The sequence below is a fragment of the Catharus ustulatus genome, chromosome Z (assembly GCF_009819885.2).
Source record: "Catharus ustulatus isolate bCatUst1 chromosome Z, bCatUst1.pri.v2, whole genome shotgun sequence".
Taxonomy (NCBI): Eukaryota; Metazoa; Chordata; class Aves; order Passeriformes; family Turdidae; genus Catharus; species Catharus ustulatus.
In genome coordinates, this window is record NC_046262.2 from 12,396,653 (window position 1) to 12,417,468 (window position 20,816).

Here is a 20,816-nt window from a genome sequence, read left to right on the forward strand (position 1 = left end):
TAAAGAGTCTTCCCAACAACTTCATGAAGTTGCCTATTGCATTCATTTTACAGATGGATTAGAGTGAGAAAGCATGAAATTTAAATGTCATGGTCCCATGAGGAATCACTGGCAGAGCTGAGAACAGAATCTCTCCCCAGCAACTGCTTGTAAGTATTGACAAGAGCAGCCATTTTAAAATAAAACCCTTGACCTCGGTTTACAAAACCATAACTTTTAAAATAAAACCCCTCAAAAAACTTGAGATTAAATCCTCAATGTTTCTATAATTTAAAAAATAATCTGTTTACACGTCTGGAAAAATGAAGAGAACATAGTATTGTAAAAATCAGGATTTCTAAGAAAGTGTAAGAAGCTATTTCTCTTGAAGCCATTTCTAAGCTTTATACTAGAATCTCTGGTTTCACTGAAACAACCAACTTTTTCTGGTAATCTTGGTTGTTGGTACATCTGAATTTACAAAGGAAAACATGGGACATAGAAGGTCAGCCTACCCTTGGATGCAGAGAATACCAGCAAACCCACAGACCTGGTATGATGCCAATGTAAACAGACTTACACCAAATATCCTATCAGGCACGAAAGTAACAAGTTGTTCCCTGAACAGAGAAATTTAAGGTACCTATGGATTCCTGATCTGTCATCCATACAAAGAAGGGTCTCCTGCAGAACCCCTGATGTCCTCTCCCTGCCACATCTGTCTCTCTCCTTGTGTGCTTTGCACAAATTAGTGTAACGTTCTCAGTTTTGCCTAGTTCCCCACTCTCTCCCCCTTTAATACCCACAGCTCTAACCCTTTACTTCTTTGAGCCCCACAACCCCTCAGATCCTCATCACAACCAAATGTCCTCAGGATCCTCTCCCACATCCATCTTTACGGCCTGAGATCCATATCACACTCTGTGTGCTACTTGAGAGGCTCGTGCCTGGTCAGTGGCCCAGCCCACCCTGCTCAGTAGGACTGAGTGGATAAGGAATGAGAGCCTCATTCTACCATCAGTAGAGGCAGTAGTAGCAAATCTGTCTTTATTTCTCTCTCTGAATGGTGATGAACTTTCTGTTAAATTGAACTGAAATTGGCAAAGGGATTTGATAAGGGAGGGATAAGGGAGATGCGTAGGGTAATGTTCATACAGATGTAATGGCAACATAAACATAATTTCTTTATGGAAAAAATGAAGCACTATATTATCAGCTATGTTATTCCGACTTCTACTTGATTAGTAGTATAAACTGCTTGAATAAATAATAAAATAGTAACAATCAAAATCTACTGAATTTGTGATAATGGTAGGATATGAAATAGAAATGGCAGAAGTAAATGCAACCATGCCAAAAAAAATTGAACGCCCTTCATACAAAGATAGGAGAGAGGAGCCTGTCAGAGAAAGTTTGAAGCCCTTTGTGATGCTGTGGATAGAGAAAAATAGGTATTCATTTGCTGTCCAACAAATTGATGTTTGCAATATAGCAGCAATATGATGTGCTTCTGTAGAAAGGAACCCTCTTCTCTTTGGGGTCTCAAAGAAGTTTCAGAAATCCAGAAGAAAACTCCCAATCACCTCAGCAGGGTTTGAAAAAGTACAGAAAACCTCCTCTTACCTTTCTATGCACTGATGTTGGTATTCCCAGAGATTTTGCTGCAATGACAAACTGGATGGAGAAGGAGCTAATGCTAAAATGAAAACTAAGCCCCACTAGTGCTATTTTTAAAGGATGACTCTGCTGCCATGGACTTTTTCCAAGAAATTTTTGCCCATCTGCCTGTAAACCAGTTTGCCCTGGCCATATTTCTATACTCTCCATAAAAGACTTTTCATATCCAGTTGAGTGTCATTAGCTGCCTTTACTACACCCAAAGTTCTGATGTTTTCTCACCTCCCACGCTTGGGACAGAAAAAGATCCCATCAAAAACATTCAGAGACTTTAATGCCTCCCCTGCTTCCTTCCTTTTTATGTTCTACAATTATACAGGCAATGAAGCACAGCTGTAACTAAAAAGTAGAATAACCCTACCACCACTGCATAGTGATTTGACTTCTGAGGGAAATACTTATTTCAGGACTGTAAGATTTCAATAGGCTCCAGTGAGTTTTTTGTGTATTTTTCTTTGGTTTCCTGTTGGGAATATTTCAGTGTATGATATAGCTCTGGCTTGCAGATTACAACGCCACTGCTGGAAAAAGATTTAAACCCAAAAAACATGTTTAATCTATTGTGCTTATATTATAACAGAGTTTTATTTGATCTTGGCAGTTTGAACATCTTTGGGGAACAGTTGAAAATGACTTTCTAAACTCATTATTGTTAGTCTAAAACAACTCTCAAAAACTAAATTGCTGCAAGCCTCAGTTTAAGGCAGCTGTACATTTATTAGACAGAACATTGGACAGCATACTGTGTCTTACATAGCCAGACTGATAACATTTTATACTATTCTGATATAAGTGAGATTATCTGACGTCTGCTAATGAGGCAATGAAGTGCATTTCTAGTAGAGCACACAGATAAATATTACAACCTTAGCAAAGCTGAGAAGCATTTTGAATTTTCTGTAATAGCACTAATGCATGCTGGTGGAAAGGGACAAAACTATGACAAATACCAAGTGTGGGCCAAAGGAAGGCAGAGACCCAGTTGTGTTGAGCCTCTCTCTGTCTAGTAACAGAAGAAAAATACTGAATGTGAAGGTTCTTATTAAAGAAATTAACCATTGAAGTTAAACTTGTTACACACTAGTAGTGATCAAGATGATTCTTGTGGGTGTGGCGATTCCCACGTACCTGTGAGATACAGAGTAGTGAGAGACCAAGTATTCCAATTAACCAAGTGTTCAAAGACACTCAAGCTCAGTCTGTGATGCCATTAATATTTCTGGACTTAATATATACAGAATTGACACTCCTAAGGATAATTACAGAAGGTCTGGACTTTGTAACTTGAATAAATCTCTTTGCTTAAAGAATATGAAGAACCATGATCCACCCATGCTACTCAAGGAGGTCTAGAGAAAGTAGGAGGCTCAAGTGTGTTGTGCTCAGACAGATCTCAGAGGTGATAGTAAAGCATCAGTTTCTCCTCTGCCACCTCACCTGGTGAACACACCACCTCCTGGGCTGGCACCAGGGGTCAGGCTGTGCACTCAGGGCCATCTGTGTCCTGGGAATATCTGAATTTGGGGTACACTGTACTGCTGGCAAGATGATAACCCTGTTCGTAATGTTAGCTCCCTCGGCTGGCAGGTCTGTCTGTGCTGGCACTCGCTGGATCCCTCAGTGTCCTTGGCTTACTGGCAAGATAGTCCTGAGGCATCAATGACGTTCATGCATGGTGCAGACAGCTGCATGTCTGCTCATGGGAAGGCAGAATTTATAGTCTGGACTCTACATTGATTCTGTCACATGGCATCTGGATTGCAGCTGGTTATGGAGCAAGATGGAAATGTGAGGAGCTGTTTGTGGGACTCTAGATGTGTTTCAACTCTGCATATGAAGATGAGTTTAAGGAGTTCTTCCACAGAGAAAATGAGAGCTAGAAATTTTTGCAAAAGAAAACAAGAGTGAAAAGTATCAGTTATCTATTTGCTTTGTTGGCTGCACTCCCAGAAGGTGAAATAGGTTTATGGTCTTAATGTATTTGTTCCATGTCACCTGAACAAAAATGAAACATTATAAATTAATTGCACTGAAAAAATTTCCTTGAGGTTGGGCAAATTTCTCCATTGCATGAAAACTCCTGGGCTCCTGACTATTAACACTGTCCTCTGACAAAATCAGGAAACTCTTGCTGCTCATCACATATATCTCTGGAGCGGAGGAGAAAAAAAATCCACACAGTATAAATGCTCCTGAAAAGTTAGCTAACAAAATCATCATGGTAGAATTGACTCATGCACAATTTGTTGTCCACCAGGACTTCTAGTCCAGCAGATTGGCCTCCAGTCTGTCTTTCTTCTAAGATTCCTTTACTCTGATCTCATAAGTTGGAAATCACTGAGGGGTGGGCTTATCAGTGAAGATCAATGCAAAGAAGCCATCCAATAACTCTACCTTCTCTCTGTCCTCTGTTAACAGGGCTCCCTCTCCATTCAGCAAAGAGCCTGCATCATCCTTTGTTTTCCTTTTGTTATTGATGTATTTTGTTCGTGGTGTATTTTGCTATCCTTGACATCCTTGGTCTGATTGAATTCCAGGTATGCCTTGACTTTTCCACTCTTACCTCTGCCTACTCTGATAACCTCTCTGTATTCACTAGTTCTATATTGCTTGATTTTATGTATGTAAAAAATGGGTAATTACCAATAGAGAAAGTAGTGTTTAAAATGCAGACATACATATGAAGCTTCCGTTTCTCTAAAATAAGAGACTTCAATTTCAAAGGGCAGATTTGTGCCCAGGCTGAAGCTGACTGGGGTGCCTTCTGTTATCAGTAGTGAGTTGCTTTGAGGGTGGGATGGCTTTTCAACTGGTTTATTCTGCTTATTACAAGCTGAAGAGAGAAGTGGCAGAGGACTGGAAGGTGAAAATCCACCTGCTGCTCAGAGGTGTCTTCCTGTGTCAGCTACAGTCCCGAGCTTTATAGAGATGAGACATGACAATGACAAATGTAGGAAGCTGATTTAAAACACAAGACTGGCAGGAGCTTCCAGGGAAACCAAGCTATATAATAACCTAGAGATCCTGAGCTTGGCATGATCTTCTCCCATAGCTAGGTCTTTAACATGTACAAAGCAGGTCACAAACATTTCTGCTGGTTTTCCTGCATCCTGCTTGCTGAGTGTCCTTTAAGTATGGGTCTGAATGTCCATGCAATAAAATGGCACTTAGAAAGGGTACTGAAGGGAAAAGCTGTTTTCCTTATTACAGCTGTCTTGAAAGTATATTCGGCTTTAGAACCTCTGGAGGTGTTTATTGTTTGGAAAAAAAAATCATCTTCTTTGTTATCAGGTGTTACCATGAGCTGGAAGGAAATCTTGCACTGTCACTCCAGTTGGTGCAGAAAAGTGTGGTCAGTCTCCTTTGGTTTGGCTGCTGTCACTAGTTCTGGTTTTCCCATTAATTTCAGGAACTTTGCTGGCATTCCACTGACTTTAATATACTATCATGGCTATGAATTCCATGTGCCACTGTCTGGGCAGGGTTTGTTTGTTTGTTTGAGTTTTGATGGTTTGTTTGTCTTGGAGATTATTTTTGGGCAGTTTTTTTTGGGTAGGGCTCACCCTCTCCTCATGCTGTCCAAAGCAGACAAACCATAGCCTCACTGTCACAGCACAAGGACCTCATTTGAAGCTTCCTCCTCTGCCAGAACAGGCAGCCAAATCATACATGAAATCTGACAGCAGAAACTTCCTCAAGTTTTTTGGGTTTAGTTTAATTAAATTAATTAATTTCTTATTAACCCAGCTTGAAAATATGAATTTCCTAACATATGCAATCAACAGAGAATTAATTTAAGTGCTGCATGTTCAGGTCTGTGCAACTTATACACATATCCTAAATCACAATATGAATCATTATGTTTCTACTTTCTCTATTGAAAGACCCTTTATAAACACAGCAGCATCAATTACACAGAGTGAACTTTTTTCTATGTATCCAATGTTTTGAACACACAAAACATTGAATTATTTCAGGTGTTCCTTCTGTATGCTATCTTCTTTATAACCATGGGTCCTGTTTCAAATGCGAGTGTTCACTACACAAGGCTGTTATAACACCCAACCTTGTCAACAGCTCCGCATATGTAACTTAGCAGTTCTTCATGCATTTGCAGTTACAGAGCTAGGATGAAACTGAACCTTTCTGTGTTAGTAACAAGGGAGTCCTAGGAAGGCCTCTTCTGGGACTTTTAGCCTTGAGAATTACGAGGGCTGCATGTAAAGTAGGTGGGCTTTGTAGTCTCCATATCAAGGCTGGGGAGCTAAGGTGAAGGTAGTGTTACTCTACTTCAGTTTTTTGTGCACGGGAAACTATTCTACAGCTGGATCTGGTGGTATTACACCTTGCTTTTTCATTGAGTGTGCTTTTCAGATAGATATGTTTCTGTTTTCAGGAACTCCTCTACCTGAGGCTGCACGGCCACTGTGGTTTGACAATTATGAAGAAGATTGTTCTGGAAGGTATTGGAAAGCACCTGAAGGACAACACAGTCATCAGTCACTGTATGGCATAGCACAGCTTCATGAGGGGAAAGTCCTGCTTATCAAACCTGATTTCCTTTCATGACAAGGTAACCTCCTGGCTGATCTAGCAAAGCCAGCTGATGACATTTTTTGGACTTTAGCAGATTTTTTGATACCGTGTCTCACAGAGTCCTTTCAGACAAAACATCCAGCCCTCAGCTGGATAAACACATCCTGTGATGGGTGAGCAGCTGGCTCATGGGTCAGGCACAAAGGGTTACAGTGACTGGGGTGACATCAGGGGTTCCACAGGGCTCCATCTTCAGCTCTGAGCTCTCTTCAAGGTCTTCATGAGTGACTTGGATGTGGGACTGGAAAGGACACTGAGCAAAATCTTCACAGAAGATATAAAACTGGGATGACCTGTTGGCTCCCTCAAAGACAGCAAGGCCCTGCAGTGATACCTCAACAAATGAGGGGACTGGGCAATCACCAACCGCATGAAGCTCAAAAAAGGGAAGAGCTGGACTCTGAACCAGGGATGGGACAACCCTGGATGAACAGACAGACTGTGGAAGGAGATGCTGGAGAGCAGTGCCATGGAAAGGGCCCTGGGGTTCTGGTCCATGGCAAGTTGAACACGAGCCAGCAGTGCCCTGGCAGCCAGGAGGGCATCACCAGCTGGGCAAGGGAGGGGATTGTCCTGCTCTGCTCTGAGCTGGGGCAGCCTCACCTCCAGGGCTGGGGCAGCTTTGGGTGCCACAATAAAAAAGATATTTTAAACTATTAGAGAGCATCCAAGGGAGAGCCACAAGCATGCCAAAGGGTCTGGAAAGGAACCTGTTGAGGAGAGGTCACTTGGTCTATTCAGCCTGGAGGAGAAGAGACTGAGGGCAGAACTCATCACAGTCTACAGCAGCCTCATGAGGGGAAGAGGAGGGACAGGTACTGATCTCTGCTCTGGGGTGACAGTGACAGGATCAGGGAATGGCCTGGAGTTGCATTAAGGGAGGTTTAGGTTGGATATCAGAAGAAGGTTCTTCACCCAGACGGTGGTAGGGGAGTGAAGCAGGCTCCCCAGGGCAGTGGTCACAGCTCCAAGCCTGACACAGTTCAGAAGGTGTTTGGACACTGCCCTCAGGCAGTTTCCTGGTGTGACTCTTGGGGATGGTTCTGTGCAGGGCCAGGAGCTGGACTTTGATCATCCTTGTGGGTCGTTTCCAACTCAAGATATTCTGTGTTGTTGTGTTTCTGCGACTCTATGTGCTCTTTGCAATAGACAACTAATAGCTGGACATTTGAGAACTAGATGGCTTTTTAGGATTTCCAACATCACAAATTATTGAACAATATGTTCAGCTGTTTTCTGATAGAACTGAAAACAAATCCAAAGCATTTTGTTACTGTTGTGAATCATACTAGACTTGACTGATTTTTTTTTTCTTAAATAAAAACTGGCTTATCAGTTTACTCTGTCAATGAAACACTTCCTGCCCAACAATTCCATCTGTTACAGCAAGACAGTGTATACCACTGGTTTAACCATTTCTATTAGCTGTGCTGACTAAATAACTTTTTAAGATCTTCAATCCTTTCCACTCTTGGGGAAAAAAGTATCTATCACTAACATATGATTTTTGATTATTCTTATATAATTTATAGTCAATATTTCTTTCAGTGGAGAAAATTCATATGTGATGACTTCTAAAGCCTGCCATCAAAAGGTCATAGTTTTGCTTTATAAATGTCAAGCCTTAATTAACTTTACATAATTCTGATTTTTTATTGTCATCTTGAAGAATTGGTTTTATTGACTTTTAGTCTCCCATGTCATTGATAGCAGCTCGTCTTGGTGTTTAAACACACATGAGGAGCTCCAGGGACTGTGAAGGAATTTAAGCCAGCCAGAAGGATACAGACATTTCTGGAAAGGGATGCAAGGGAAGCATGAGGATAGATTGTAAATTGCAACTGACCTCGTTCCCACTTACTGTCTTTCTCTTTCCCACACAAGCAGATTCTAGTAGATTAACAAAAGCCAAAAACCTAGTTATGTATCACAATCCATTTCAATTTGTGGGTAAGATCAAGCAAAAAAAATTCAAAACATTTTTCGTTTAGATGTCCACCATTTTTTGGCATGAAGAGAGGAGCAATGACTCTATCTCTCTTCCCAGATTAAATAATTTTCTAACACTGTTCATTACAGCTTAACTTGGTGCTGCTTGTTTCCTTTCACAAGAGTTTTTTTTGGTAAAATAGTCTGGTGAAATATAGGTCGAATACAGTCTGAAATGTTAAAAAGCATACTCATATATTGTTAATTCAGATTGTGCTATGCCCTGAACAAGCAGAGCAGGAGGCAGGCTGAGACAGTTGATTGCCTAAAAATTGGGATGGAGAGATGAACAAATAGAAAAGCAGAACACCACAGCAGAGGCAAATATTATCCTACTTATATGAATTTTTAATTTTAAAATTTTACATTAATTTAATTTTTCTAACTTAAAAATCTGTTAGGTAGGGTTAGCCAATGGTTATAAAAGAAGCTTGGGAATATAAATTTGAAAATATCACTTGCTTTGAAACATTGTTTTTCATCATGAACCTTGAAGAATTATCTATAACTGAAATGCAAATATTTAAGAGGTTCAAATATACATTACCTTTTAATTAATTGTTCACTTCTATTGCCTGATAGTAGTGAGCTGAATATTGGTGTCTATTCACAGGGTGGCAGAGAAACCTCTGTGCCTTGAAGCACATTGGCCTTATCACCAGGTGTGCAATGTAATCTTTTGAAATTTGGTGGAAGTCCCCAATAATGTTTTTTTTTTCTTGCAGAGTCCCATTTTCACATTCTCCCTGTGATTTGTTTTCATTGATTTACAGGTTGAAATGCAAGCGTCCACACTTAATACTCTAACTGCATCTTTGTTGTTGTAGTCACAGACAACATCAAATGGCCATCACAGTAACAAACTGGGTATTTTGTTTCATGCTTTCTGTCTAACTTTTGCATGACTTGGTTAGAGAGAGGAGTCTCCTCCCAGAGGAGACAGCTGAACAGCCACACAGCATTAGCCAGCTGCATTTGAAGATGGAATTAGGAATAGAATGAACTTCCAAAAGAACAATCTTAGTATGGAAGAGAGCCATAAAATGATTTAAAGTAGTGAAGCAGCAAAGAGGAAGCTCTGTGGGTTTCCTATGACAACTAATACTTTGTGTCTTCCTCTGACTCATGATATCTTGTAATTTTTTCGTTTTTCTTTTTAAAACATCTGAAAGGACACAATGAACTGAACTTCTGTGATCAAAATAGTGTGTTAGGGGTGGAGGGTTTTTTTCAGGGTTTTTGTTTTCTTTGGTTGTTATGTGGGGTTGTTTTTGTTTTGCTTTTTTTTTAGAAATTTTTTTTAGAGATACTCAGAAGCTGCAATTCTCATTGGTTCATATCCTCAGGAATAAAACAGTAAGATGTTAAAATCAATGTCAGTATCTCCATGGGAAGAAAAGGCATCTCACCAGTCCAAATTACCATATTTTCTGTCTCTTCAGAAACTGAAGAAGAACATCTGAATTGGAGAAAAGTTGCTGTCAACTGTGCTGCTTTTTTTTCTCAAGACGATAGGTTATGAGTTGAGACTTGTTTTGGCAGTAGAATTACTGCTCTTTGCCAAAAGTGAAAGAGGGAATAGAAAATGGGGAAAACCCTGACTGCCATCAAAACCTCTGGGGTGCCATAAATATGCAGTATATTGGGTGCATTCCTTACATATCCTCCCAGAACGTGAACATGATTTGCAGCCCTTCACGTACAAAACTTATTTTCTGGTTGCTAAAAATTCCATCATTGCCATCATTTTTGCTTCTTCCTGAAGGACAGAAGAGTGTCAGAGGTTTGAACAGTTGTATACTATGCCCTAAAATAGAATCAAATGGTGTAGAAGTGCAGTTTTTGGCTTTCTCTCACCTTCAGTGCTATGGTTTCTACCTCAGGACCTTTTTTTTTGTTTGGGTCGCAGCTTAGATTTCTGGTTTGGGACAAATATTCTCTGCTCTGGAGATCACATGCAAGCAGGTAAATGCAGACAGCACTTGCAGGTGGACTGCACAATCATACAGTTCACTAGCTGAAGTAAAAGCAGTTGAGTTTACTGCTGCTGAGACCTTGGTGCCCTACAATGTCACCGGCCTTGGTTACATGCAAGTGTTTTACAACATAAGGAAGCATTAGTTCCTTAAGTAGATCTTCATTAATGACACAAAATCAGAGACCCAGGGAGGCTTGGAGATTGTATGTGTCTAGAAATAGTATGTCTGGGATTTTTCCCACTCATGTTGAGATACAGTTTGAAGGAAACACATCAGGAGTGAATCAAGTATTATTAGTAAATGTAAAGTCTCATCTGATTTTTTATATTTTTAATTAGCTCTCTTTTAAATGCAAGGAAATGGCTCCAGCTGCATTAGACTTCCTGCTGATGTTGATGGGGGTGATTTTGACTTCAAGAGGATTTTTGTCAGTAGTCAAATATAGTTTAGTGCTGCAAGTAATGTCTCTGCAGCACTACTCCTGCATTTGTGCTCCTCTGACCTTATCCCCACAATGCTCAGCATTCTACAGAAATAAATTGCATTTAAATAGCCTCAACAGGAAAGGCTGCTTTTCCTATGTATATTGCACAGCGCTGTCAGGTTGCTGAAGTGGTTAAAGGCAATGCAGGTGCCTTAAAATCCTGTGCATTGGCAAGGAAGTCTTACATGATACATATTTTTGAAAGCAAAAATAAAAGGTTATGAAATTTTATCTATTTGTATAACCTACTGTGTTAAATGATTGTTTGCAGTTAAGGAAATATATTTAGTTTCTAGTATGTGCCAGAAATATTCACAGTATTTAATTTTCTCAGGAAGTTAATGTTCCTGGGATGCATTGCTTAGTGGTGAATGGATTGCCCTTGACTTCTGGGGACTTATCTATTCATGGACTGTGTTTGGGAAGCTTTTTCTTCCAGTTCTCCAGAGCTTGCAGCTGATTTCATCTCTGGTTCACTTCTTGAAAATAAATTCAAGTACTCACTGCTCATTGCCAACAATGTCCCGTAGTGCTCAAAGTCTGATATCTGGGGATATCTGTTACCACAGATCTCTGAAGTCTCTTCTATACCTGGTGCATGGCAGCATAATACATTTCCCAGTGCTAATGGAAAAAAACCCAATTAATCTGCACCCCTTTTCAAGCACTGCAAAATTTCTTTGCAGTAGTGGCTTCCTCACACCCCTGTGTGAGTTTGAATGAGAGTGTCCTGCAGTTGCTCCAGGACAAAGAGCTGATTCCCAGGTGTTCTGCGTCTGAGCCAAGCTGTGCTGCCATGTGCATGGTTAGGTGCTGCATTGTGGCAGCTACACACATGGCTCAAGATCAGAAGCCTGACTGCATGATCTCACTGCTGTTCAGATCCCAATTTCCACCATCATCTCCCTCCTAAGAAAGTCCAGTCAATGAAAGACTCTCAGATTTGTCTGTGTGACTGTAGCAATTTTTGTGCTTGCAGAGGAACTGTCATTAAGCATAAAAGAATTGGCAGGCTTTTAAGGACAGAACTTCTGGTCTCCCTTGTAATGGGTCAGAAGCTAAACCAGGACCTGCCAGCATCATTAATGAGACCTGGACTGGATCTTATTCACAGTTAACACTTTGGGTCCTTTTGCTTCAGCAGTGTTCCAGCTCTAAAACTTTTCATCTGACTGCCAAAAAGGAAAAAGAAACTGTAAATATAGGCCTTGGGATATGTACCTTAGCCAGGGTGTAGTGGTGGTAGATTCTGATTTGGCCTGGGCACCAAAGAAAGGACCAAGACTCTACTACACAAATTAGAGTCTTACAGTCACAAGTAGACTCGCAGTCTAGGAGGTCCTCCTTTGCTCTGGGTACTCACTTTACCTGGTTGAAACCACAGAGCTATTTCAGTGGGGCTCAGGCCAGGGAATGCACCAGTGGCAGTGGAACAGAAAATCAGATCTTGCTTTGACAATAAAACCAGAGTAATGACAATGAAGGGTTGATATTGCTACAGAAATTCAATTAATGCAATAACAGTGGTATAGATTTGACGTTTCTGGCCATAGATTTTGTAGAAGATTAAATAGTGCTGGGCACTGGACCCCGATCCCCTGCATTGTTAAATTGCTAGAATGGCCCCAGGTGTGGCTCTTACCTCTGTTATGTCTCCCAAACTCTGAGTGACTTGGCAGTGTGTACAACAGCAAGCTAACTCCAGTGGCAATGTGATTTTGATAGCAAAGTTTTTTGTGTTATTACATGTTTTAGCTGATCTCAGGTTAGAGCATGTAACTTTCAATGGCTCTTACAGATGTAGCCCATTATCTAGCGATGGTACATCAGAAGAATTTCTGATGGAGTTGCTGTCCCAGGCCTGCAACAGGCAGGCAGGGGACTTTTGAGTACCAGGGATGTGGTAGTGAGGAAGATTTCAAGTGTCTGTATCTTTAGTTTATTGTGAAGTTTATTAATATTTATCTCAATAGATAGACAGACCAGTACATAATATAAAATACTTTAAAAGTTGCATTGAATGTCATATGTATCTAGATATATGAAGAATTTTAAATAACCTTTCTCCCCTTTTTAGATTTGTACTCCCCAGAATTCTAACACTTGCGAAAGTAGGAGAACTGTAGTTGATATGTATTTTTATTGTAATTGTCCAAAGCCAAAACTAACTGAGCAGAGGAAATTTTAATGGCCCTGGAGGGAGTCCTAAAATATTGTTTTATTTGTATTAGAATATAATTTTTGTTGCAGCCATGGAGTTTACAAACTGTGCTGCGCAAATATGAGTGGCCTTGTGGGACCATGAATATGCTCAGTGCATCAAGGTGGTAACATTTCATAAATTATCTCTGGGGGATGTTGAACTGGAAATTTCAAGGGGTCAGGGACATAATTCTCTTTTATCTCAGTCCTTCTGCCAGTTAATGAGAATTAAGAGACAGTGACACACTAAAACCATTTTGCACCAGAAGCCATTCTGAGCTGAGTTTGTTACTGACAGAGAGCTCATTAGTAGGACTGAGTACCTCAGGATTATAACACTATGGTAGTACAGGTGGAAATGGTAACAGGCTGCTTGTGATCAGCAGACTTGCAGTGGCTGGGATGCAGCTATTTCACAAAGAATGTTCATCTCTTAGAAATGTTATGCATCCCCTGTGTTTCCTTTTAGTCTCAAGTACCTGCATTGGCTGAACTGCCCTGGTGATCCTCAGACCATATGCATTCTGCTGTAAATTAGTTGCTGGGATGAAAATGAGAATTTTGCTTGACCTGTGTTTTAAATCATGACAGGATTGCCCAGACCTCAAACTATATTTTGTCAAGCTATAATCCAGGATCTTTTATTTTCAGCACAACTGCTTAATCCTAATCCTCCATGGGTTGATCACAAATCAGCAAAAAACATTAGTCACTACAGGTTTAGAAGATCAATTTATGCAGTAATTTGATACCAGGCTAAAAATCCAGATCCTCTCACTCACAGAAGTTCCCTTATTCAGAGAATCTTGATATCTGTCTCCTGCTGATGCTCATCATTTGCAATGAATGTAGCCCCAAACCCTTTTGGAAAGGTACAATCTTGTGATGTGTAAACATCTCTCTGTCTGTGTCTTGATCTACAGTTTTTAGGTTTCTTTGTGTTACTACTGACTTTCAGTACCATTCACAACAGCTGGATGGCAGATTGGTTAGACACCACTTCAGCCAAAGCATCATTGGTTGTGAATTCTTACACTCTCCTTAATCTGTGTCATTTTTCTGAAAATCACCATAGATGAGCTATTCTCTATTTTTGAAACCCCCAGTTCAAGTTATGGATCTAACTGCATTTAGGAACTATGTGTGGCTTCATGTTCTCACCTAAGAGCTACACATGAGTGAGGCATTCAGGCTTAGGCAGTAGTTAGGCTCCCTCTATAGTCACTAGCAGATACTTTCCTTAGCAGGAGATAATTATCTTTTGGATCTACCTGTTTAGCTACCTAGGTGAGTCCACAGATGGAACAGAGGACAAAGAGACACCCAAGTCCACTAGATCCAAAACATACAATGTTGAGGTATTGACCATAACTTACAGCTGGAAAATCCTAATTGATGCTTGATATTCTTAACTTCTTTGGGATAGGAGGCAAAAATACCTTTCTGTTATACATCTGAGTTCCTTTAAGATAGGCTGAAAAATATCTTTCTTTTTTTAGGTTTTTTTTTTTGTGGGAATGAGAAACAGAACTTGTAGACATGACTTGGGAACAGAAAAATTCAAGAGACTAGTCAGAAAAACAGAGTATTCCAAGGTTTTATAAAAAGTTTACCGAAGTTGCTTATTTCTGTGAATGATTCTATTCGATACAATAGTCTGAATATTGAAATTCCTGGATATGTTATGACGCTGGAAAAAAAAGGGGGAATTCCTAGTAGAGGGGTCTTTGAACCGATGCAATAGATGAGAAGGGAGGGCTATGGTATCACCCTCCAGGAGGGAGGCAGGATGTGAACATCAAATGGGAAGATACCACCTTTTGTTATCTCTAATGTAAAGTTCCTTCTATAAAACTCAATAGGAGCACGTACTTAATTTATCAACCTGTTAATAAGCATACTTAGCTAAGGCTTTGGCCATAGTTTTTGAAGGTTTTTCTTTATTTGGATTATCTTAGTATGTCTGCTCTTGTTTGGTTAGTTCTATTGTGTAAGTAGGAAATTTATTTCTTCTGTCACTTTTGACTTGCACCTGCTCCTTTTGAATTTCTTCCATTGGCATCTCTCTTTGGCCTTAGTCTAAAATCCTTAATTTATACAGCATTTGAGAGAACATTTCCACAAATCTGTTAACATATTCTTCCCCTCCAGTGAACTCAGTACTTTTTTGTTCAGCATGCATTGCATAAAGACTAAAAGATGTTGAATATAAAGGCTCCCTGGCTTCCGGAACAAATCCATATCTGTGTATCTAATCAGAACTGTCTTTCTCACTCCAGGCTGGTAAAAACTGAATCACTAAAGACTGGTTTTGCAGGTGCATCTTTTGTAGCTGTGCTTGTAAATCTGGCTTCTCGGATGTTCGGAAGGCGGTCTCAAGCACCTCCAAAGAAGGAATGCATTATGAAGAGCAGAGAAAAATATAAATATTAAAGTTACCATTGACTGTTTAGAAGCTGCAATATTTGATAGCATTTGTGAGAAATTTTATGTGGGTCTATACAGTACAAACTGCAGATTTTAAAATGGATATTTTTTGGGGGGAGAAACTGAGATAAGTTTATGTAGTGTTTTAAAGTATTCTGAGAACATAGTATTGGGATGTAATATTTTCTTTTTTGGAATGAGAACATATTTACCTCTGACCATGCCAAAACATAAAATCATTCTCTTGCTAATTCACCTCTTCCAGATCACACCAACATTGGTTACACCACAGTGATGGACACACATGCACCAAGTTTAAACCTTTTCCATGGAGCTAGGTAAATCCAGAGACCCATTTTGTCCAGACTGAGACTTTCCAGCTGAGATTTTGTTGACAGTCATAGCTGAGGTGTAGATTCAAGTCAAACTCAAGAAAAATTTTATAAAACTGCAGTCAATTCAGTGAAAGATACATGGGAGCAGAGAGGAGGTTGCTTTTTAAAGAGTAGGCACCACCCAACAAGGTGTGTTTGCAACCCAGTAACCAAACTGGAAAGTATGTCCTCTGCTTTTAGGATTTACAAAAAGTTGATCTGTCTTGACCTGAGAACCCTTTTAAATAACGTGGTTAATCTTTTCAGTTTCCACAGCCAACCAAACAGAGCCATGTGTTTTGGACCACAGTCAGCACCTTTGACGCTCCTGCCTGAGTGACCAGTTCCTCATTAATTATAGGATGACTCTTATCCAAATTCAGTCCTATTCCTTTAGGTCCCGTAACAAGCTTGACTGTGTGTGAACATATGTGTAAACACATATGTATGTACGCATCTGCTTTTAGCGAAGACATCCTTTAAATTCCCTACAGAACTAGAAGTCAGCCTTGGTTTTAAATATTGCGAGGTTAAGCCCTCTTCCCCCTTTCACATCCCCTCCCCATGAAAAAACCTGTACATTTCTACATTACATCAGCATTTAGGATTCCTAGAATAATGAATAACAATTGTATCAGATTTTCTAAACGCAGCTCATGCCAAATTCGCGCAATAATTAGAAGTGCAAGCCCAACTCATTTTGTCTTTCTGATTTGAAACAATTGCAAAATCATGGGAGAAAAGTGCCTGCTTTGAGCTTTACTTTGCAAAAATGTTCAAAATCCTACCAAGCACCCGATCTTGCTGAATTTATAAGCAGTTAATTAATCTCAGGCATGTGAATAAATCAATCGCTTTTGGGAAATTCAAATTTGCTTTAAGGTTTTGCTAGAGGCAGCATCAGGGATCTGCAAGACAGAACCCTTTCCACTCTGCCAGGTCTCTCAATGAAGTTTTTAAGAAAAGCTTACTAAGTTCCACTCAATTCATTCTGCATGTCCAAGCCCATGTAGAAACTTTAGCTACAGAGGAGGTATGATGAGGATGCAGAGAAGCCTGTTATTTTTGTGAGATGTGATATTCATTAAGACATGGTAGTTTGGCTGAACTGGAGGTGTGGATATCCTTGAATAGCTTTTGACAGCACTCACAGCTCTTTTTTGAACAAGTGGAGAAGTGTGTCAGAAGCCTTCATTTTGTCTTGTTGGGCTTCCTCTGAGCTACCTCTTCTGGGCTTCTGGGTCACTGGGGCTCCTGCTCTCTGCATGGTGTGATTATATGATAACACACTTGGACCTCCAAAGACACTCTCCCAGGAAGGAACCACATATGTGGCAATCAGTTTGTGGGTAGCAGATGGAAAGACAAAATAACGGCCTAAGGAATCAACCTGTGAGAAAACTCACAGCTCTGACTTCTTAAATATATATGTATATGGCTAATGAGAAGGAAGGAAAGAACGTAAGTGTCAATAGAACGTGCCAAATATGCTGAGCCCTGATGTAGGAAGCAGTTTTAGTTTGTTGACAAAACTCCACTGTGTTAGTTTCTATCACAATGCTGTCAGCATAAAATCATAACTAATTCCTTGGTTGTTTTGGGTCTTTGGTGGTTTTGTTTGCAATATTTTTTAATGTGTCCTTCAATCAGTCCCTGAAGCCAAATGACATGTCAAATTCATAAGAACAATCTATGACCTTCACAGAAATGTTGGCAAAAGATTAATTCACTCCTTACTGCTTTGACGAAGCAGAAAATAAGTATCAAATAGGATATAGAAAAGGATTTTCTTTAAAAAGACTGATGCTGCCAGTTTCAGGGGGAAAAAAAGGTAAAAGAGTAAATCACACTGCATGTTTTTAGTCCTCTGCCTTTTCAAGAAGGTCATGAAGTGTATTTTCTAACAACGCGCTGGTACTGTGCCAACCCAATCTCATGTTGTTATTTCTCTATACATTTTTAATAGGTATCTGGGTGATATAGTCCTACTGACCACATGGTCACAGGTCTGACGCAAAAAGCTCCAAACACATTATGGAGTTATGTAAATCAGGTATAATATATTGCAACTCAAAGTCTGAAAGCAAACTCTTATTCAGCCCTGTTTTACAGACTTGGTTCAAATGAATTGCTGCTTATACATAATGTGCTAGGGAAGTAGTATTACAAATGTCTTTTACACTAAATCAAATCAAAACATGTTGGAGTTCAGTACCATGTTGCCAGATTAAGATGGTAGTTAATCATGTTAGAGAATATTGATAGAGAATGTAATGAAGAAGAGACCAAATCTTGGCAGCCTCACTGCAGAATGATGCTGACAAATGGAACTTTATGTAGGTGACTCCCAGATACAGATCTAGTGTTTCTATGTGAGAAAAATGCATCCTAAATTAAAGTTTGTCTGAGAAGACAATATAAAAATTAAATGATGGCAAATGCCAGCTGTCTTTGTTTTGCACAAAGAAATTCTAGTAACATAACCTTCCTATAGGAAGAACATATAATATACCTCAGAGGATTAAGCAAGAGAAACCTGAAGTGAAAGCAGAATTCCATGAATAGCCCTTTCAGTCAGAAATTACAATAAAATGTCAGCTGGCTTAATGGGTCAGGTCATCTACCACTTCCAGTAAACATCCTAATTCAATTTGTTGTCTACAGACAAGCATTCTTGTTTGGAGGTCACTACAGGAAACTGGAAAATCTACCTGAATTGAATTCCTATTACTTAATTATATTGTTCTGGAAGGTGCATTTTTCTAAGTGAATATGTGGACTTCAGTACATAACTGTCACATAAATCACCTCAAGCACATATGAGGAATGATTTAAAAGCCTATAACCCTTCCCTCATAGCCTAATGTTAGACTTCCTGGCTAGAATGTGGAAAGTATTGAACAATGCATCTGCAAATAAAAACTGTGATTTAGAAATTGGTGGGGATAAGTTACATTTTTCTACTTCTTTATATATATATACATATATATATATAATTTTTTTTTTTTTTAATTTCCTGAAGATATCTGAGTTTTGCTACAGCAAACTAGAATTTTAAACAGTATATTTTGAATTGCCTAGAGAATAACAGTACTGAGTTCAAATGTTTCCCTGCTGGCTGCCATTTGCAATTTCTTTACTCAGCTGATTTAAAGCATTCTGTCTCTCAGGAACTTGTTCAAAGCCACCAAGCATTTCCCCTTCTCTCCCCCCACCATCCTTGCTAATCCTGCTCCTGGTTTTTGGATCTTGTCTGTTCAGGTTAAAACGTGCTACAAGGATGTTGGATGGTAAAGCTGTAAGTATACAAATGCTGAAGTGAAGCATGGGCTTATTTCCCCATGTCTTTTAGATTACTTTGAAAGTCCCCTAAAGACTGAATGTCACCTTGCTCTCTGGCAATATGAATGTGAAATGTCTTGGATAAATAGCAATGTGAACATAATAAAGGGTCCAGTTCAAGGCAGTTCCTTAGGTGTCTGATGGTTATGTAAAGGTAGTTCATAACCTGGGCAGTCCCATCATAGGTAATGTCATAAACTAGCACCATGAAAAAAATATTTTCTTCACATTGCCTCTTATTCAGAGCTCTCCCCACACAGCCTGCCTTAGAATAGGTCCTGACGACCCATTTTGTCTCTTTTGCAGGAGTGGATAATATCTTAATTGCCTGGACAACGGGAGCAGAACCTGAATCCTGTATTTGCAGAGCAGAACAGCTCAGCTGAAGGGTACAACAGCTGCCTGGTGATGAGTACTCCGAGATGTGTTCTGGGGTGAGACTGGCAGTTGCTGTCTGACAGCAAATCAAAGCTCAGGGAGGAGGTTATAAATTTGGGGGCTACTATCAAACGTGTGGGTTGACCATTTGGGATGTGGCTGATCAGGGAGTGATGCCTAATGACTTTGATGGGAGGCTGCTGATTTTTTTCAGTCTATTGGAAAGCTGAGAACATAGTTTGTGTTTGCTTGGTGAGTCTTGTGCCAAGCAGCTGTTACACTCTCCTTAAGCTGGAGTATCCAGGTAGGTGTTTGGAGCCCCTGTTCTAGGAAAAGAAAGTTGAAAAGGACTTGGGCTAAGACTTCAACTGTTGTTTTAGGTGAAATTCCTAAGTTCCCTGAAGCCAGAGTTAAATTTAGGAAGTGTTTCGGGGTTTGAGAGCAGAGGAAAGCATGTCTGTGTGCTTGTGTGGATAACAGCTTCTACCGGTGCAAAGGTGGGTATTGAAGTAGTGTTGCCAAAGGATGAGTTTGCTCAAAAGAAACAAAATTAGGGTGAAAATGTTTGCTATAAATATTTTGCTCACTAAGTTGTATTGCTTTTTGTGAAGGTAATGAAATTCATTTATGTAGGGATTTCCATATCATACCTCTAATGAAGCAAAGTCTCCTCTCATCTGCAGAGTTCAAACAATGAAGACACATGACCTCCTTTGCTTTTTTCTTTGGGTTGGAAGTTCTGTGACATTTAAAGCCAGTTCCAAAGTAACCCAAAGCCTAAAGTTAAATAAATAAATAAAACCAAACATGTATGTTTACAAACTTTTAAGGACATAGCCCAGGCTGTGTTATTGGCAATATGTACCTCAAATATGATTGTGTCACGATGTTCTTGACTGTGTTTTTCTGAAACCTGCAGACATTCTTATGTCTAGTTCAACTGGCTTCAGTTTTTTTCAGCTTTAATAACTGTCTACTTTTAAACAAAACTAAGTGATTACTTCATAGTTTGAAAAAGTGGGCTTTGGAGTCCTGGTATGCTTTTGCTTAGCTGTGTGAATGCACATGTGTCATTTTCCACTCATAATTCAAAAACAGCAAAGAAAAAAGTATTTTGAATGTTTGGATGCCAAAATGGAAATTTTTATTTTTACCAAGTTTTGATTTGGCTGAATTTGGATGGCTGAATAGTTAATACTCCACTGGGAAACCCACAGGTATTATCAGAGATCAAAAACAACCCTCACTGCTGCAGCAGCCATCAGCAATTCTTTAGCTGCTGCATAAAGAACCTTAAGGAGCCGATTACCACATGGCATAGGGACTTGTCCTGCTGGCTTGTCCTCTGCTACCCTTTTGCTGTGTTCTTCCTTAGTGGAAAGGGCTATT

The 20,816-nt window shown here is 39.7% G+C and overlaps 2 long non-coding RNA genes across 2 annotated transcripts in view; one reads left to right on the forward strand and one right to left on the reverse strand.

The window, feature by feature from the left end:
• Positions 1–1,643, reverse strand: part of LOC117011017 — a 33,244-nt gene extending 31,601 nt beyond the window's left edge. The window contains exon 1 of the long non-coding RNA XR_004420829.1: positions 1,603–1,643. This is a non-coding gene — a long non-coding RNA (uncharacterized LOC117011017). The remainder of the gene's footprint in view (positions 1–1,602) is intronic.
• On the forward strand, positions 62–20,363 carry LOC117011016. Its single transcript, XR_004420828.1, has 4 exons — positions 62–149; positions 4,075–4,193; positions 6,053–6,229; positions 19,356–20,363. It is a non-coding gene; the product is annotated as an uncharacterized LOC117011016 (long non-coding RNA).
• Positions 20,364–20,816: the final 453 nt, after the last annotated feature.